Source organism: Periplaneta americana, chromosome 9 (genome assembly GCF_040183065.1).
Source record: "Periplaneta americana isolate PAMFEO1 chromosome 9, P.americana_PAMFEO1_priV1, whole genome shotgun sequence".
In the NCBI taxonomy this organism is placed as follows: domain Eukaryota; kingdom Metazoa; phylum Arthropoda; class Insecta; order Blattodea; family Blattidae; genus Periplaneta; species Periplaneta americana.
The window spans coordinates 135,905,214-135,921,620 of NC_091125.1; the positions used below are offsets into that span (position 1 = coordinate 135,905,214).

The following is a 16,407-nucleotide window of genomic DNA, read 5'->3' on the forward strand; positions in this document are numbered from 1 at the left end:
TCTACTGTAAATAAAAAAATTAATTACTTAAATCTGATAATCTGTAAATTTAAATCGACTATGTGAGCACATTACCATGGCAGATGATGCACAAAACGGCTCGAGATGCGATGGCGGGATCAGTTTTCGAGTATGAACACACTCAAAGACTTAAATTATAATACAGCGATAAAGTAATCCAAAGGCGTCTGTCTTCGACACTTTGCGAGATGATGCACCACTCAACGTAGAATCGTAAAACACTGCGATATTACAGAAGTTACAAAACTTCCCATCAAACACTATTACTCCCATAAACTTTCACCATGAATCCCTAGAGGAAAATTTCCATTTAATCCACATCGGATCACGCACAGTTCGTAGTTACGTAGAATCGTGAAACAAGCTGTCAATTTTACACGAATAAAACAACGGGTTAATCCAGCCCCGTTGGAAACTGCAACGTTTGAATGACGTCAAATACGGTCGGCAGCTTTAAAGCCCGTGTGGAAGGCGATAGCTGTGAGCCTCTGCCCACGGTGAGTGAGTAGGATCGCAAAAGGCGCCGCTATAACCCTGCGTATAAGCTACGGGCGGTGGATTCACATCCCACTTACAGTGTGACAATTCATACCATACGCTCATTTGTTTTATGCGCAGGCTCGGTATCGTGCTGACACCACGTCAAGAAAGCAATGCCTAAATCAGTTATAAGCTATTCTTCTGAAGATACAACATTTAGAGTTGAAAATTGATTATGATGTAAAATTAACACACTTTAAAATGAAACAAATGACCTAAAATATAGAGGTTTCACGAATTTATCTGTAGTAATGTCACTAGAAGTCTGAGATCAGCCGATAAATCCACGACTATTTCCTGAATAAAATAAAAATGTAAATAATATCCCTAAAATTCGATCACAAAATGTTAATAATTGTATATTAAAGAATACTTAACCTATTCAGACATTGTGAAGTTGAAACAGATGAATATCGATTACTGCAATAAAGAAATTCGATGTTATTATTCAGTAATGCCAATTGCGAAAAGCGAAATACAGGTTTAACAATATTAATTACATGTACTGCACTTTTCTCTTATTATTATAATAATAACATAAATACATTTTATACTCGACCATGCCGAAATGTAGTAATTATACACCTGGTAGCAGACCTTTAATGCATGTCATTAAAGTACACCTACTCATTAAAGGCCAGGTCTTTCAGCCAATGACGACTCAGGTCACAACTGTTCAGCCAATGACAGGTCAGCTTTCTACCGTTATAAAACCGCAAGTATCGATTATTCTCGGATATGCAATCGAAAGAGAATTAGCGAAAAGTCACGGAGGCTGGAAATCCAATACTGTCGCAGAAGGTTATGTTCTGTTACTATAATAATTAGCGTTAATTGTAAATAATATCCAAATAAATTCAATTTGTCATCTCGTTTTTCAATGTCTAATTTAATTTCAATGTTATCTCTGTAGGTTCTTATGGCCTAGCAAGGTCAATGTGAACATCTGTTCCTCGGAAAAAATCAATACTTTCTCACAACATACGGGACATTGGTCAAGGTCAGATACAAAGAAAATTAATAATATCAAGTTAGAAATATGGTCGAGCATAAAAAATCGTATGAAACTCGCCTATAATGGTAATTAAGAAGCTCGTATGAAAATTATGAAACGAGCGCAAGCGAGTTTCATAAATATCCATACTCGCTTCTTAATTACCTTCATTATAGGCTCGTTGCATAATGTACTATTCATTATCTGCTGAAATCATAATTTAACAGTAACAGTGGGGACAGCTATATACCAATGCTTATGTATTCACAGCGAGACATGTTGCTGCACAGTGAAGCCATCTCTATATAGATAGGCCTAATTAAAACACGAATTTTATTACGCCATACGGAAGGCAGTTTGATCAAAGACCATACCATTATTATGCAAGGTCTTTGGGTTTGATATGCGATGATGTTACATAAATTTGAACATCTGACTTTCTATTAATTGTTTCATTTCATTCACAAAATACAAAGTTTATAGGCTACAATTATAGGTTAAGTTACCTGTGAAAGCAGGACCAATGTCAGCTGTGCCTTATTTCGACCGTTACAATCAGTGCTACACGAAAGCATTTTTTATAGCTCGACAAACGCATTCTCGCTATAGTGTGTAACGGAACTAAAGCTGCATCTACACAGTTCAATATTCCAATCTGGGAAGAATATTGAAACAATCAAGTTTAAAAGGTACGTTCAATTAAGATGCATGAAGATTTTGTGTCTACATGGTGCGCCGTTTTGAACGTCGTCTTCACTGCGTAAATATAGGCTATTAATTAATATTAAATATCAATCTTGCATTCATTGCTTTAAAGTTGAAAGAAAAGTTTAACCGTGTAGTTGCATCTTAATGTATTCATGATCATCAATTTACGGGGAAACAGTTAGCGACAACGACTAAACAAAAGAACGACCATGCGATAAATTGATAGCGATAAATCTAGCTGCAAAAATTATCGCAAAGTGTGACTGTGATTAGTTGGAATTCAAAATTTCATTACACTTCATTGGTCGCAAATGGAATGACGTCATAAAAACGAAATAGTCTACAAGAGATTCTGATAGTTATTATTCCTAACACACTTCAATATGTCACACTGGTACAAAATAAATAGAACGTTTTACTTGTTTTCCTCTCTCTCTCCATAGTTTGAAACAGACATACGGATGAGCAAAGTATATTTAGTGCTGCCACCTATCATTTCAGCGAAAGGATTGTTAAAATGGTCGTACGAGAAGGCATTATAAGCAGCCATCAGATGCGTTCAAGCAGGCGGTGATTTCAATTCTACATTTTGAAAAGTACAAATAAAAACAAAATTCCAATGTCAGAAAATAAATAAAATAAAATAAACAAAATGCATAATTTAAATATAATACATATTGAAATTACAAGTAACTATCAATATTTTGAAATACCTCTCCCATGTCAGAATTTGAACGTAGTTATTTTGTTTCAATGAACTCGGTCGCCATGCTGACGACCTCAGATCACGAGAGACTCACCGAAAGTTTTGTGCATCCAGTTAAATACAAAAACTTGACAATGCAAGGCAGAGAAAGGCCAGACTACACTCGTACACGCAAATTAACCCAAGGAGGTTTTCTTTTTAATGAGATGAGTCACGCTTCGCTGACCTAATTGTATACCAGACTTACCGCTTTTTTCTTACTGGTACCCCTGTCACTATCGGCAACTTCTCCGACAGAATTGTCGAGTGGGAAGTCTTCATTATGCTATGAGGGGACAGGTGAAGAAATTTATTCTGATGACGGCGTCCTATTTAGCTTCACGTAATGTGATAACTAAAGCCCGGATGTTTGGCAAAATGCCTTTTTTACTGAGTGGAAGTAAATCATTATTTTCATAGATATAAATGTGATTTGGAGTAAAAGTGATAGGGCCAATTTTTATTTTGCCTATTTTCCCTTTTTAAGGTGTTTCTTATTAATAAATAGGTTAGGATTAAATGGGTCCGTCTAATGCTTATCTATTAATATTGTATTGATATATTACAATTTATTGATCATGAACGTTTTCGGCACATATATGTGCCATCTTCAGATGTTAAAAAATAGTCTTAATGCATACTTGATAATGCCATAATGGTAAAACATAAGTAACAGCGACATAACCGTTATATACTATTCAAGTGACCTTATGATTACAATGTTCACACCGTTATTAATTACACACTATCCCTTCATAATGAATTAAGCACGCATACTGAATAAAACAATTAAAATAGATATTTAAAAACATTAGCTTTGGCATCTATCAAGCATTATCTGCTATTGCCAAAGCTAATGTTTTAAAATCTCTGTTTTAATTGTTTTATTCAGTATGTGTGCTTAATTCATTATGAAGGGATAGTGTGTAATTAATAACGGTGTGAACATTGTAATCATACGGTCACTTGAATAGTATATAACGGTTATGTCGCTGTTACTTATGTTTTACCTTTATGACATTATCAAATATGTATTAAGACTATCTTTTAACATCTGAAGATGGTACATATATGTTCCGAAAACGTTCATGATAAATAAATTGTAATATTACACAATATTAATAGATAAGCATTAGACGGAACCATTTAATCCTAACCTATTGTACTTTGCTTATCGGTCAAAACTTCAACAAAATGAAATTATTAATAAATACTTTTTTTGGCATTTTAAAGCAATATTTCTGATTTATTTGCAATTTTCTAATTAATTGTAATGTAATGTGTATGAAATTTAACTATTTGAAACAATGACTAACTTTACTAACAATAGTAAATAAAAGTAATTTATGTCAGTGTTTAATCTGCTAATAATCGTGCTTTAATACTATTGGTGTAATATGAATAATGATCAACAATCTATAGTTACAAATATAATATTATCATGTCTTCACGATACCAGCAATCAGCTTTATAATTTTAAATATTAAGCTCGTTCTCATAGAAGTTGTCACGTAGCATTTCCAATTGTTTGCTTTCATATTTTCAAATCTTACTATTACAATTTTGTGCTACACGGGTTTATTATTGTAGGAAAAAGAAATTTGAGTACGGAAAAGTCAGTTATTGTCGGTTGACAGAAGGTATAAGATGGGTTAGCTGAATGCCTAAATTCAGTAAACTATTGAAAAGTAAACTTCATGCTTACGTTAGTGAATTTGGTGTCCATGTGTTTTCAAACGATGGAACAGTTTTGTTATGGAAGGTTTATGAAAAGACAGTTAATCACGAAAAGAAGTCTTTCATAAGTCAACATGAGTCACCTACGAAGTAAATATGTGAGTTATGTTGATACAATTTAAATTTATTGCTGAAATATATTATGCCTTTTTAAAAGTTCTAATGCCTTTTTCAAAGATTATTGTACCTTTTTTTTTACGTTTTATTGCCTTTTCTGCCTGCCTATTTTAACTGTTACAAATGCCTAACATCCGGGCTCTAGTGATAAGAATAAGTCTAGTAGAATATAACTATACATGTCTGGATGAGCAGATACGTGGGGGGGGGGGCTAAAAGTTTAAATGGGGTAAGTTTTTCAAATCTTACAGCATCTGTCGAGATTTATGTCTGGGTCGCTAGCCTCAAAAGTTTGTGACAGATTATAAATATACTCGTAATATTTTAAAACAATAGATCACTTATTAACACCATCTTCATTGTGAGGGCTATGAACACATGCAGGGTCAATCGGATGTCAAGACACTTTCCAAATAGTTGAAGATTTGTACAAATAACGTTTATACAAAGAAACAGTTTTCGTTTCTTCAAATTTTAACGTGAAACATTTATGTTTGAGGGTGAAATTGATAAAATATTACCAAAGTTTCATCTGACGTCACACTTGCTTAACAACGACAATGAGATACGTTATTGATGTGTGTTGGTAGAGGGATAGAATTACTTTCTTGAGTGAATTATATTTATTATTTCTATCACTTCTTCGTCCTGTCCTGTGATCACATTTCCCTCCCCTCGCGTGTGTGGTACCTAAGAGGTTACGTCCATTTTCGGCTTTCCCCCTTAAACATTTTCTAGAGCTCCTTCAGTGGAGCAGCGCAATCTGGAGTGAGACAAGTGGCTAACAGGCTTGGAGCTCACATATTCAGTTTCTTTCATCCCCGAACCCTTTATGAGGACGCGTTCTGCGTACCTTTTAAATTTCTCCTCCCACTTCTCTCCTTTCAATTCAATTCAATTCAATACAATTCAATTCAATTCAATTCAATTCAATTCAATAGACCCATACTAACCGATCTCCAACAAACCAATTCAATGAAATACAGTAATCCTATTCTAAATACATGTACAGATATACAGGGTGTCCCATTTATCTTGTGCACCTGTTATAACTTTTTTGTTTGGATAGGTATTTGGAATTTTTGTTTTTGAGCGTTATGTTAGAACGAGGGGCTAACATGAATGTGGAGATTTGGTACATGCAACTACATTATGGTACAAGATACATGCGACATCAATTTTTCAAATACCACTACATACTTTAATCATGTTGCATTGATTATACACATTAAGACGAGTTCAAAAATGTATCACAATGTCACCTTCCTAATCAATAATAACAACAAAACGAAACAAAAACTTACTTCCAATGTGATAATGTTATGCTTTGAGAGTCACAGAAGATGTTCCAAATGGTGACCATTCACATTAATGCACATTCGAAGGCGTTCCCCGAAAGACCGTATGACTGCCCTGCACGTTGCTGGCTGAATGGACAAGCCTAAGCCTATCGAATGCGTTGCTGCAAGTCGTCTGGTGTTGTCAGAAAGTTCTGGTACACACTGTCCTTCACAGTTCCCACAGGAAGAAGTCGAGTGGTGACAGGTCCGGAGAACGTGCAGGCCACTGTACGTGAATTGTGGCGTCGACAGTTGTTGTGGTTTGTTTACATGTTAAGACAGCAAACACACAACACACGACGTGTACGGACCTCAGTCGTCTTTCGTTTTGTGTACGTTAATGCACAAGATGAATGGAGCACCGCAACAAACGGCACATTCTGATGTCATTCATTCTGCATTTTGTTGTTGTTATTGATTGGGAAGATGACATTGTGATACATTTTTGAACTCGTCTTAATGTGTGTAAACAATGTAACATGATTAAAGTACGCAGTGTTATTTGAAAAATTGATGACGTCACGTGTATCTTGTACCATAATGTAACTACATGCACCAAACCTCTACACTCATGTTAGCCCCTCGTTCTACTCGTAACATAACACTAAAAAAAAAAATTCCAATACCTATCCAAACAAAAAAGTTATAATAGGTGCACAAGATAAATGAGACACCCTGTATACAGGATGTAACAGAACAACTATTCCGAATTTTCTGATGTTAGAGGACATGAAAATAAACATTTTTTTCTTAATAAAATAGTCCCTGGAAATGCTTTGTATAAAAGACAGAGCTTATCACTCACATTGTGGCTGCATTTACGTTTCAGCTGTTCTTGTTACCATGGAAATAATTGAAGTTTGTTGTTGCATGTCACAAAACATCGTCTCTGAGATTTGTTTATTTCATTTCATGGTAGGCCTATTAAAATACATCGGTATACAAATATTCAACTTGCAGACATGCATACGTCATGTGGAGCAGCATACGGCAATGCTAATTTGGCAAAGCGAATCTATGAAAAGCAACAACCTCAGCGCCATATTCCTTGCCATACAACATTTTCAAGACAGGATCAACAACTTCGAGGTAGTGGCCAGATATACATTTTCCGAATCTTTGGATAAGCATTTTAAAACATATTTATTAATAGTGTACATAATATTAAGCCTAATATGGAAATTGAAGATAAAATTATTCCAATGCACTATTACGGCTGCTATTACAATGAATGGTAATAGGAAATGGAATGTGAAGAATCGAGTAAAATAAGCTATAATTGAAAAAAATTTAATCAACAACATATACAAAAACAATAAATTAATTTTACCATTAAACACAAAATAAGGTTTTTAACTTAAAAATTAAATTCAACAAAAATAATAAGGAAACAGTTTAGTGATCTTTTTTCTCGGTCTTCAATTTGTTTCTTTGATAGTATCGTTGTCCAGTTGCTCGGCCGACACGTTCCCCAGATTTTACTACAGTTATTCTTGCTTTTGACAATCTTCGTAATCGACCACAGACATTTCGAAGGATTCGGCATTGGAATTTATGTGTCAACAATGGCGATAGCAATTTGAACAGTTCCTATAATTGTTCAATACCATTTTCTTAATACCTGGCATTAGATAAAAAAAAGTTACTGTGTAACCATAGAAAGTAAATAAAGTAACTTTTCAAGTTGAGATTCTTTAAATTTACCATTATCACTTGAAAACGAAGCATTTTCGGACATTACTTTATTAATGTCATGCTCTCTATCACATCAGAAATTTAGGAATAGTTCCTCAGTTATATCCTGTATATATATTCGACAAATAAATAAATAGTGACTATCGAAAAATGTTGATGAGAATAAACAGATTTAATAAAACACAAATTAAATGGTAACGCGAAAAGAAATCCTAATAGATAGACGACGGAGTACCTGCTACGTAGGAACGAATTCGTATTTTCAGCGTTAGAATTGACTGCTAACTGAAGTACGATTAGACCAATCATATATGAGGGAGAAGACTGGTCAACTGTTTGTACACCCGCGGTCTCGTGCCACACGGAGAGACCTTGTGTCATGGCCAGGCCTAATTCCGGCCATGACCCCTTGGTGGTGTGGATTCCCTTCCCAGCTCACGCGAGAAACGCATTCCACTCTTCTGGGCACTGCCTACGAATAACGCGTCCGTTGTCTTGGAAACCCACGATCCCACGAAACGGTTCAAATCCCATCGTCGGTTCCTAGTAAAGGAAATGAAAGTGAACGATGACAAACAATTCATGACTGGGTTACATTTACATTTCAGGAATGAATTTTATTTTAGAAGTAAACGAATTATGAAACAAAAAAATATGGAAAATATAATTATCCATTCTGTCTTCATTAAATATGTCTCTTAAGATAAAATTTAGTTTATACAACATCAGATATACAAATACAGGGTTTTCATGCCAAAACTATCCCGTCTAAATAGGTATTTATTTCAATTGACTTTAATTTAAACCAGTGGTATTCAATATTTTTTGCTAACGTACCCCCAAAATACATTTTTATTACTGCATTGCAATTATGTAAGAAATAACAAGATACTATGATTGATGTTGCATGCAAAATAAATTATTACCTACTTACTTACTAGCTTTTAAGGAACCCGGAGGTTCATTGCCGCCCTCACATAAGCCCGCCATTGGTCCCCCTGAGCAAGATTAATCCAGTCTCTACCATCATATCCCACCTCCCTCAAGTCCATTTTAATATTATCCTCCCATCTAAGTCTCAGGCTCCACAAAGGTCTTTTTCCCTCCGGCCTCCCAACTAACACTCTATGTGCATTTCTGGATTCGCCCATACGTGTTACATGTCCTGCCCATCTCAAACGTCTGGATTTAATGTTCCTAATTATGTCAGGTGAAGAGTACAATGCATGCAGTTCTGCGTTGTGTAACTTTCTCCATTCTCCTGTAACTTCATCCCTCTTAGCCCCAAATATTTTTCTAAGCACCTTATTCTCAAACACCCTTAACCTATGTTCCTCTCTCAAAGTGAGAGTACAAGTTTCACAACAATACAGAACAACCGGTAATATAACTGTTTTATAAATAGGCCTAATAACGTTCAGATTTTTTGACAGCAGACTAGATGATAAAAGTTTCTCAACCGAATAATAACACGCATTTCCCATATTTATTCTGCGTTTAATTTCCTCCCGAGTGTCATTTATATTTGTTACTGTTGCTCCAAGATATTTGAATTTTTCCACCTCTTCGAATGATAAATCTCCAAGTTTTATAGTTCCATTTCGTACAATATTCTGGTCACGAGACATAATCATATACTTTGTCTTTTCGGGATTTACTTCCAACCCTATCGCTTTACTTGCTTCAAGTAGAATTTCAGCGTTTTCCCTAATCGTTTGTGGATTTTCTCCTAACATATTCACGTCATCCGCATAGACAAGAAGCTGATGTAACCCGTTCAATTCCAAACCCTGCCTGTTATCCTGAACTTTCCTAATGGCATAAAATAAATTATTATTATTATTATTATTATTATTATTATTATTATTATTATTATTATTATATCTGGCAGAGCTAAGGCCAGCATGTCTTCTCTTCCTCCCAGTCAAGTTAATTGAATATGATACCGGTAGTCTTACATTACAATAATAATACTGTACTACAGTAATGAATGAGGGTTCAGCACTAAAGCGTGGTAAATGACGTTTCAGTGTTCTGAAGTTATTAGGTAGGTAAACATTTATACATACAACAGTTTGTTTAGTTACCAGGAAGGTAAAATCTGTATGCTTCTGCCATCTGTTGAAATGTAAAAAAATTAACTACTGCATTAGACGCAGATTGTAAGATACCACATTATACACTACGTATGTCATTTTCGGCCAAAATGTTAGCTACCATGTTTTACGCCCGAGCCCCTCAATTGGTACGTACAATATTTTTTTTTAACTTATGTATTTATTTTTATAATAATTGTAACAAAATATAATATAAACAGATAACATTTTACCTCACTCCTGAAAGAGTAGAACTCGTGCTAGGGGACGGAAAGTGACTTTTTTTTTTAACTATTAATAGGAAATAATCTTCGTCTTCTTCTGCTTGACAAGTGTTAGGCCACAAGACTTGTTACGGTCTCACATAAAATTTTCACGCCATTTCTTAGCAGGACGACCCACAGATCTTTGGCCATGTGGTACATAATTATAAATTGCCTTTGGGAGTCTACTATTACTCATTCTTTCCAAATGATGTTTCCAATTAGACTGATATTAAACAATGTAATCTAAAACTGGTTGAGTTTTTAGTTCCTTTAAAATTTCACAATTTCTTTTCAGATCACATTTAGTATAGCCCGCTGTTCTTCGCATGAATCGCATTTCACAAGCCGTTATTCTGCTTTTATCTGCTTTCCTCAGTGTCCATGCTTCGCTGGCATAGCTGAGCATCGGTCGTGCCAATGTGTTGTTAAATTAAATAAAATAATAAAAGTTAGATAAGTAGTGTTAGTGTAGGCTAACAATGATTAAAATATGAGGGGTTCACAACCAGAGTGGACCAAGTCCTTCTGGAATAATTTTGAGAAATTGTGTCTTAAAGTTCCTGGCTCACGCTTAGCAACCTTCACCTTCCATAGGAAATGCTGCCCTCTGTGGAGTAACAAATGAATTTCGGACTTGGTTTATTATGGCAATGAATAAATCTAAGTTTTCTTTATCCGAAATTGTATTAATCCATAAACTGACCACTGATGGACTTGATCCACTCTGGTTGTGAGCCCCTCATTTATAGTCGTAATCGTAATAATATTAATGTAGTAATAATAATTTTATGATAAGGCCATTTTAGTATTTAAATTGTTAATATTTGCATAAGTATTAAACAATTAAATAAATAGAAACAACTACTATTGGTAAAGAGAATTTATTGATAAATGTTTCCTTAGTTCATTCTTTCATTCGTTTTGATGTCTGACAGTTTCTGATATTACTCGGTAGGGAATTCGAGGATCGAGGAACAGTTACATTGAAACAAGAAGAGTATGAGAATGTTTAAAATACGTACCACATATGCCAACAGTCAGTGAAGTATGGAATTTCATAAAATATTTATTTATTTTAATGGTATCCAGGATACTTGAAACATGTCCATAACAAGAAAACTTTGGCAAATTGACCATGAATTGGAATTATTTCGTCTCTTGGGTCAGATGTTCAGAAATGATTATAGCCTACATCTTCTAGTGCAACATTTGCATTTTATGAGTCTTGGAATGTAGTTATGTTTATTGATTTTAAATGTTGTGTGTATATATATATATATATATATATATATATATATTTCTAACTATATCTACAGTACTGGAAATACGTCACTAGATAAAAAAAACACTAAATGCGATGTGTTTTTGTGAGCTATCTGTATCCGCTAAAGAAAATTAATATGAATAAAAGCTGATATAAAATATCTGTAAGTAGATCAAGAAATTCTTGTCTTTTATTGCTTTCTCGAAATGACAGGATGTGAAACGATATGCCCCCTTGCGAAGGGGAGGGTTTTTCAGGCATCGATCTGAACACGTGCCAAGTAGGGCTACAGTCCGTTTCCATTACTCCAACCCTTCAGATAATTTTTATTGCTTCGTTCCCTACGCCTTTCTTGCCTGCAACACGCGCGACTCCCGTTTCTTACGGACGATTTCATTCGCGAGCCTATCTGAGAAGGTCATGGCAACGACTGTCATTTGTTTAATTGAGTGGTTCGTCTTTCAGTCGTCAGACCTTGTAAAATACAAGCTGAATGCCTACAGGGTCAATAGATAATTCTATCCCGAGTAGTCCGTATCGTGTTGTACAGAAACTGCCATCTGTGTCTTGTCTGAGGAAGAAAATGTAGATGACAGAATGACGAAATATTACCAAGATCAGCAAATATCACACCATAATACAAAGTAATAGACAACATTAAAAATACTGAAAAGGCTTTGTTATTAATTTTCGAGAAATATCCATTCGAAAATGTGTTATGCTTGTATATACATATAGCCGATCAATAGTAAGTACAGTTTAAAAATCAGTAATTACTACTTGTGTATACGGGTATATAAATCCCACAAGGGTAAAGTAGACTTTTACTCAGCATTACTTTATTCCACTAGTGAGATAAACTTTACCTCACAGTCATTAGTATTTTCCTAGTAACCGGGACCGCACATTACCCCTTTTCCATTCAACTATTACTCAAGAAGTTAATATATTAGTTACTACTGGGTGTTCATTTCAAAGTGTGTCATGACGTCACTGCTGTGAGTCAGCGATTTGAAGCGAGTTTCAGCTTTTATGTCAGAGAAGTTACCTATTAATCAAGACGTTCAATCTGAACTTGAGAACGTGTACGGTATAACTTGAACGTCGTAGCAACAGATGGCGATCTGTACGGTCTGTGTGCTACCATAACCTCTTTCGAACTGTGTTTTGCGCGGGCAAGTCGTACGCAGGGTATTTGTTATCATCGGTTGCGTACGGCAACATTCCACAACACAAATCAAATGCTACGTGTCCCTGTTGACCTTCGAAGTTAATGTCAACAAATACGTAAGTAATCGTCTTAACCCTCTCCCCATATCCCGACAGTAAGAAAAAAACTCACCTCAGTAAGTGTTTCCAAACAGTTCACATTCCTGTCACTACAGGCGTTACCGTACGTATCGGTAAGTACTTTTTAAGATTGAACGTCGTACTTGCTAGGCAACTTCTCTGGCACATAGGTAGTACGCCTCTGCGGAAGTGTAGGAAGATTGAATTCTCTAGGCTCATCGGCTAGCCACGTGACGGCATACAGCGAGCCATGACACACTTTAAACTGAACACGCAGTAGATGTCACTACCTCTACTTCTTTATTGCCATATCTTATACCTCCGTACACTCATTCTCCATCTCCTTTATCTTCTACTGCTGCTGCTACGTCGTAATTTGTGCATTACATACTTACTTACTTACAAATGGCAATTTTGTAATTTACCTTTTAGGAAGCGAGGAGACTCGTACCAGCGAAATTGGATTTATTGGATTTAATAACAACACGCGTTAGTCAACTGAGCTAAACAGACACGATTATTAATTATGTTTTAATATTTCTCTTAAGTTTACAGAAGGAAAATGTGAAATTATTTCAATCACATTAGACCCGTGAACGCTTCTAAATAATGAAAATACATGTTTAAAGTGAAAAATATTATTATTATTATTATTATTATTATTATTATTATTATTATTATTATTACTACTACTACTATTATTACATACATAATCGAAATGATAGCCGAACAAATCTTGGATTTAAAATATCAGCATCCTAATCAATTCAAATGAACAAAAAAGAAAATGTAAATTAATGTTAAATAATACATAATGAAATTTAAAAAAAGAATATCCTGCGACAAGATGTGATAGCTATCAAAACGATAGAAATTCATTGAAAATAAATAATATACATTGAATATTATAAAGATGAATAGAGACGGTGATTGATGATGTTCAATGAAGATTTTTAAATGGTTGATGCAATTGTCTGAAGAGTCTTTTCAGAAACCTTTAATTTTCTGAGAATCTCCAATGTAAATTTGGGAATTGTTCCTCGCGCACCAAACATAAGTCCAATGACATTCCAATCTTGAATAAGTATCCTAGGCGTTCTGTAAAGTGTGTCATCAGTCAAAAAAGGTTGCGAACCAATAGCTTACAGTATACACAAAGTAATTGAAGCTGTCCACTTACTCTACTGCCATTTAGAATTGTTTACTTTCTTTAGTTTTCTTCATATGACCATGGTCTTCGTCTTGTTTGCATTTATCCTCATCCCAAACCGAACCGCTCACAGCTTCCAGATGATGATCGTGTTTGTTCCAAACGTTACTCGCCTTTTCTACTCTGTCAAAATGCCATCAACTACGACATTTTAAAATATGGATACAGTACTACTATTAAAACGCATAAAAATTTCCCGGAAAATTTATTAGCGGATGCGCCGTGAGACTTCAAAATAAAACATCTCACTTTCACATACATATATACACACTAGCTGGAACTGCTTCGTGTGTAATTACGTAATCCAAAAGTCATAAATTAATTAACTTCCGGGAAAATATTTAACACACGCATGCCCGGAAACTCAACTGTGAATACAGAATCATTAAAATGATTCACAGCCGCGTATTGCTCGTACCGCTGGGAAAACAACTCCAATATTGAATAACGAGACTGAGGTTGTCCTCAAATACCCGTATTCATTCCTTGAACACTCAGTCGCTAGAGGATTTTATTTCTAACTAGCCGTACCCGTGCGCTCCGCTGCATCTGTTAGAAATAAATATAAAGTAATTACATAATTAAAATAAGACGTTTGATCCAGGGAACAATTTTTACAACAGCGCAAGATAATCTGCTTCGCTCATTACCCAATTTTTTTTGCATTGCATTTATTGCATATATATTTTATGTATTTTAACACGATTCAATTGAGCATAGTTAAAATTTGAATTATAAAATAATGGATTGCTAAGGTAACGTACTATTACTGCATACTAAATTAATACACTCTCGTTGTTCGTTAATTCTCTGAGATTAAAATGAATGTACATAAATATTATTTTAAGAAATACAGAAAACAAATGTACAAAATAGCCTATCAATTTTCTGTGCATAAGAAGCTATTTTAATCTTACCTGTCCTCGATTTACTCAGACGTTACTGTAATAACATTATAGCATTATGTCCATCTAGAGAAACTACACTTTCCAATGGTGAAATAATAATTAATTATACAAATCGGTTAATTTAGCTTCTGATATTACTTCATAAAAACACAGAAACATTCTCTGTAGGCTATGTTTAGTAGCTTTCGATTGTTGATATCCAAGGCCCCTGTTTCGATTGTTGTTGTCCAAGGCCCCTTATAGACGACGTCATTTGTTCTTAATTCATTGCACCGTCTTAGATGGCGTTATTTTAATTTTAAAACTCATTTATCTCATTAAATATCAGTCCTATCAAAATTTTTCAAGGAATAAAACTTATCGGAAATTATTGTTAAAGAAACTTTTGCTATGTAACATTTTTCACAAAAATCAATAATAAGCGAGATATTTCGATTTATTTAATTCAGGCCCCCTTATAACCCCCTTTTAAATAATGTATTTTGAATGTCATATAGCCTAAAATCTAAGTTACAACGAACTTAATTTATAATCCAATTTTCATCGAAATCCGTTCAGCCGTTATCGCGTGAAAAGGTAACAAACATACAGACACAGACAGACAGACAGACAGACAGACAGACAGACAGACAGACAGACAGACAGACAGACAGACATACGAACAAAATTGTCAAAAAAGCGATTTTCGGTTTCAGGGTGGTTAATTATATATGTTAAGACCAATTATTTTTGGAAAATCTAAAATTACCAGAAAAATTTCGGCTACAGATTTATTATTAGTATAGATGAAGAGTGTTCTTTCCTGTCACGATGTATGCAACAGCAGAGGACTGCAGTTGTAACGTTGCGTGCACTTAACGAGCACGAGCTCGAATGCCATCTAAGGCCTGGATATTTGCCGTGTGTGTCTGGTGCGTCTTAAATAGAGGCTCACGTCACGTGTTAAGTCGAGAATATGTGTATGTCCAGTGTAAAAGTGTGAAAAACGGGTTAAACCTTGATGAAGGTACAATGATGAACGGAAAAATGATGCAATCTATATTATTATTACTGTAACTAATCAATTACAAACATTCTCAGTAGTATACAGGGTGATTCATCAGGATTTACAGTCACTTACGGAGCTTATTTCCGAAGACATTTTGAGGAAAAAAGTAATATAAACATTTGGATACTTTAAAGTAGAAAGGTGCAAAGTGCCAAAATCATAGAAAACGAAATTATTATGCAGAAAAGTGCAATGTGCCTAGGAGGATGATGTATGAAAGAGACTACATCCACTTGTGTTTCTTAAGCGAGATATTTAGTTGTTACGTTGCCAGCACCATGCAGTTTCAGACGGTAAGCGCCCTATTGAGCCGCATCATAAAATGCAATGGATCTTCAACAGGTCATGTTTGTGCCCAAACTTACACACAGCGAAATGTTTTACAGACGTCAGCTTTCACATTAAAACTTTGGAGTTTGTGCATGTGA

General features: G+C 34.9%; 1 protein-coding gene across 21 annotated transcripts in view; it reads right to left on the minus strand.

Moving 5' to 3' along the window:
• Positions 1-16,407, minus strand: part of LOC138706539 (coiled-coil domain-containing protein AGAP005037) — a 1,408,895-nt gene that overhangs the window by 780,351 nt on the left and 612,137 nt on the right. Inside the window, exon 1 of one of the 21 annotated variants that reach the window (XM_069835963.1) lies at positions 76-452. The exons of the other annotated variants lie outside the window; for them this stretch is intronic. The gene's annotated coding sequence lies outside the window, so the exon portion shown is untranslated. Of the gene's footprint in view, positions 1-75; positions 453-16,407 lie in introns of those variants that run through there. 21 annotated transcript variants of the gene reach the window in all.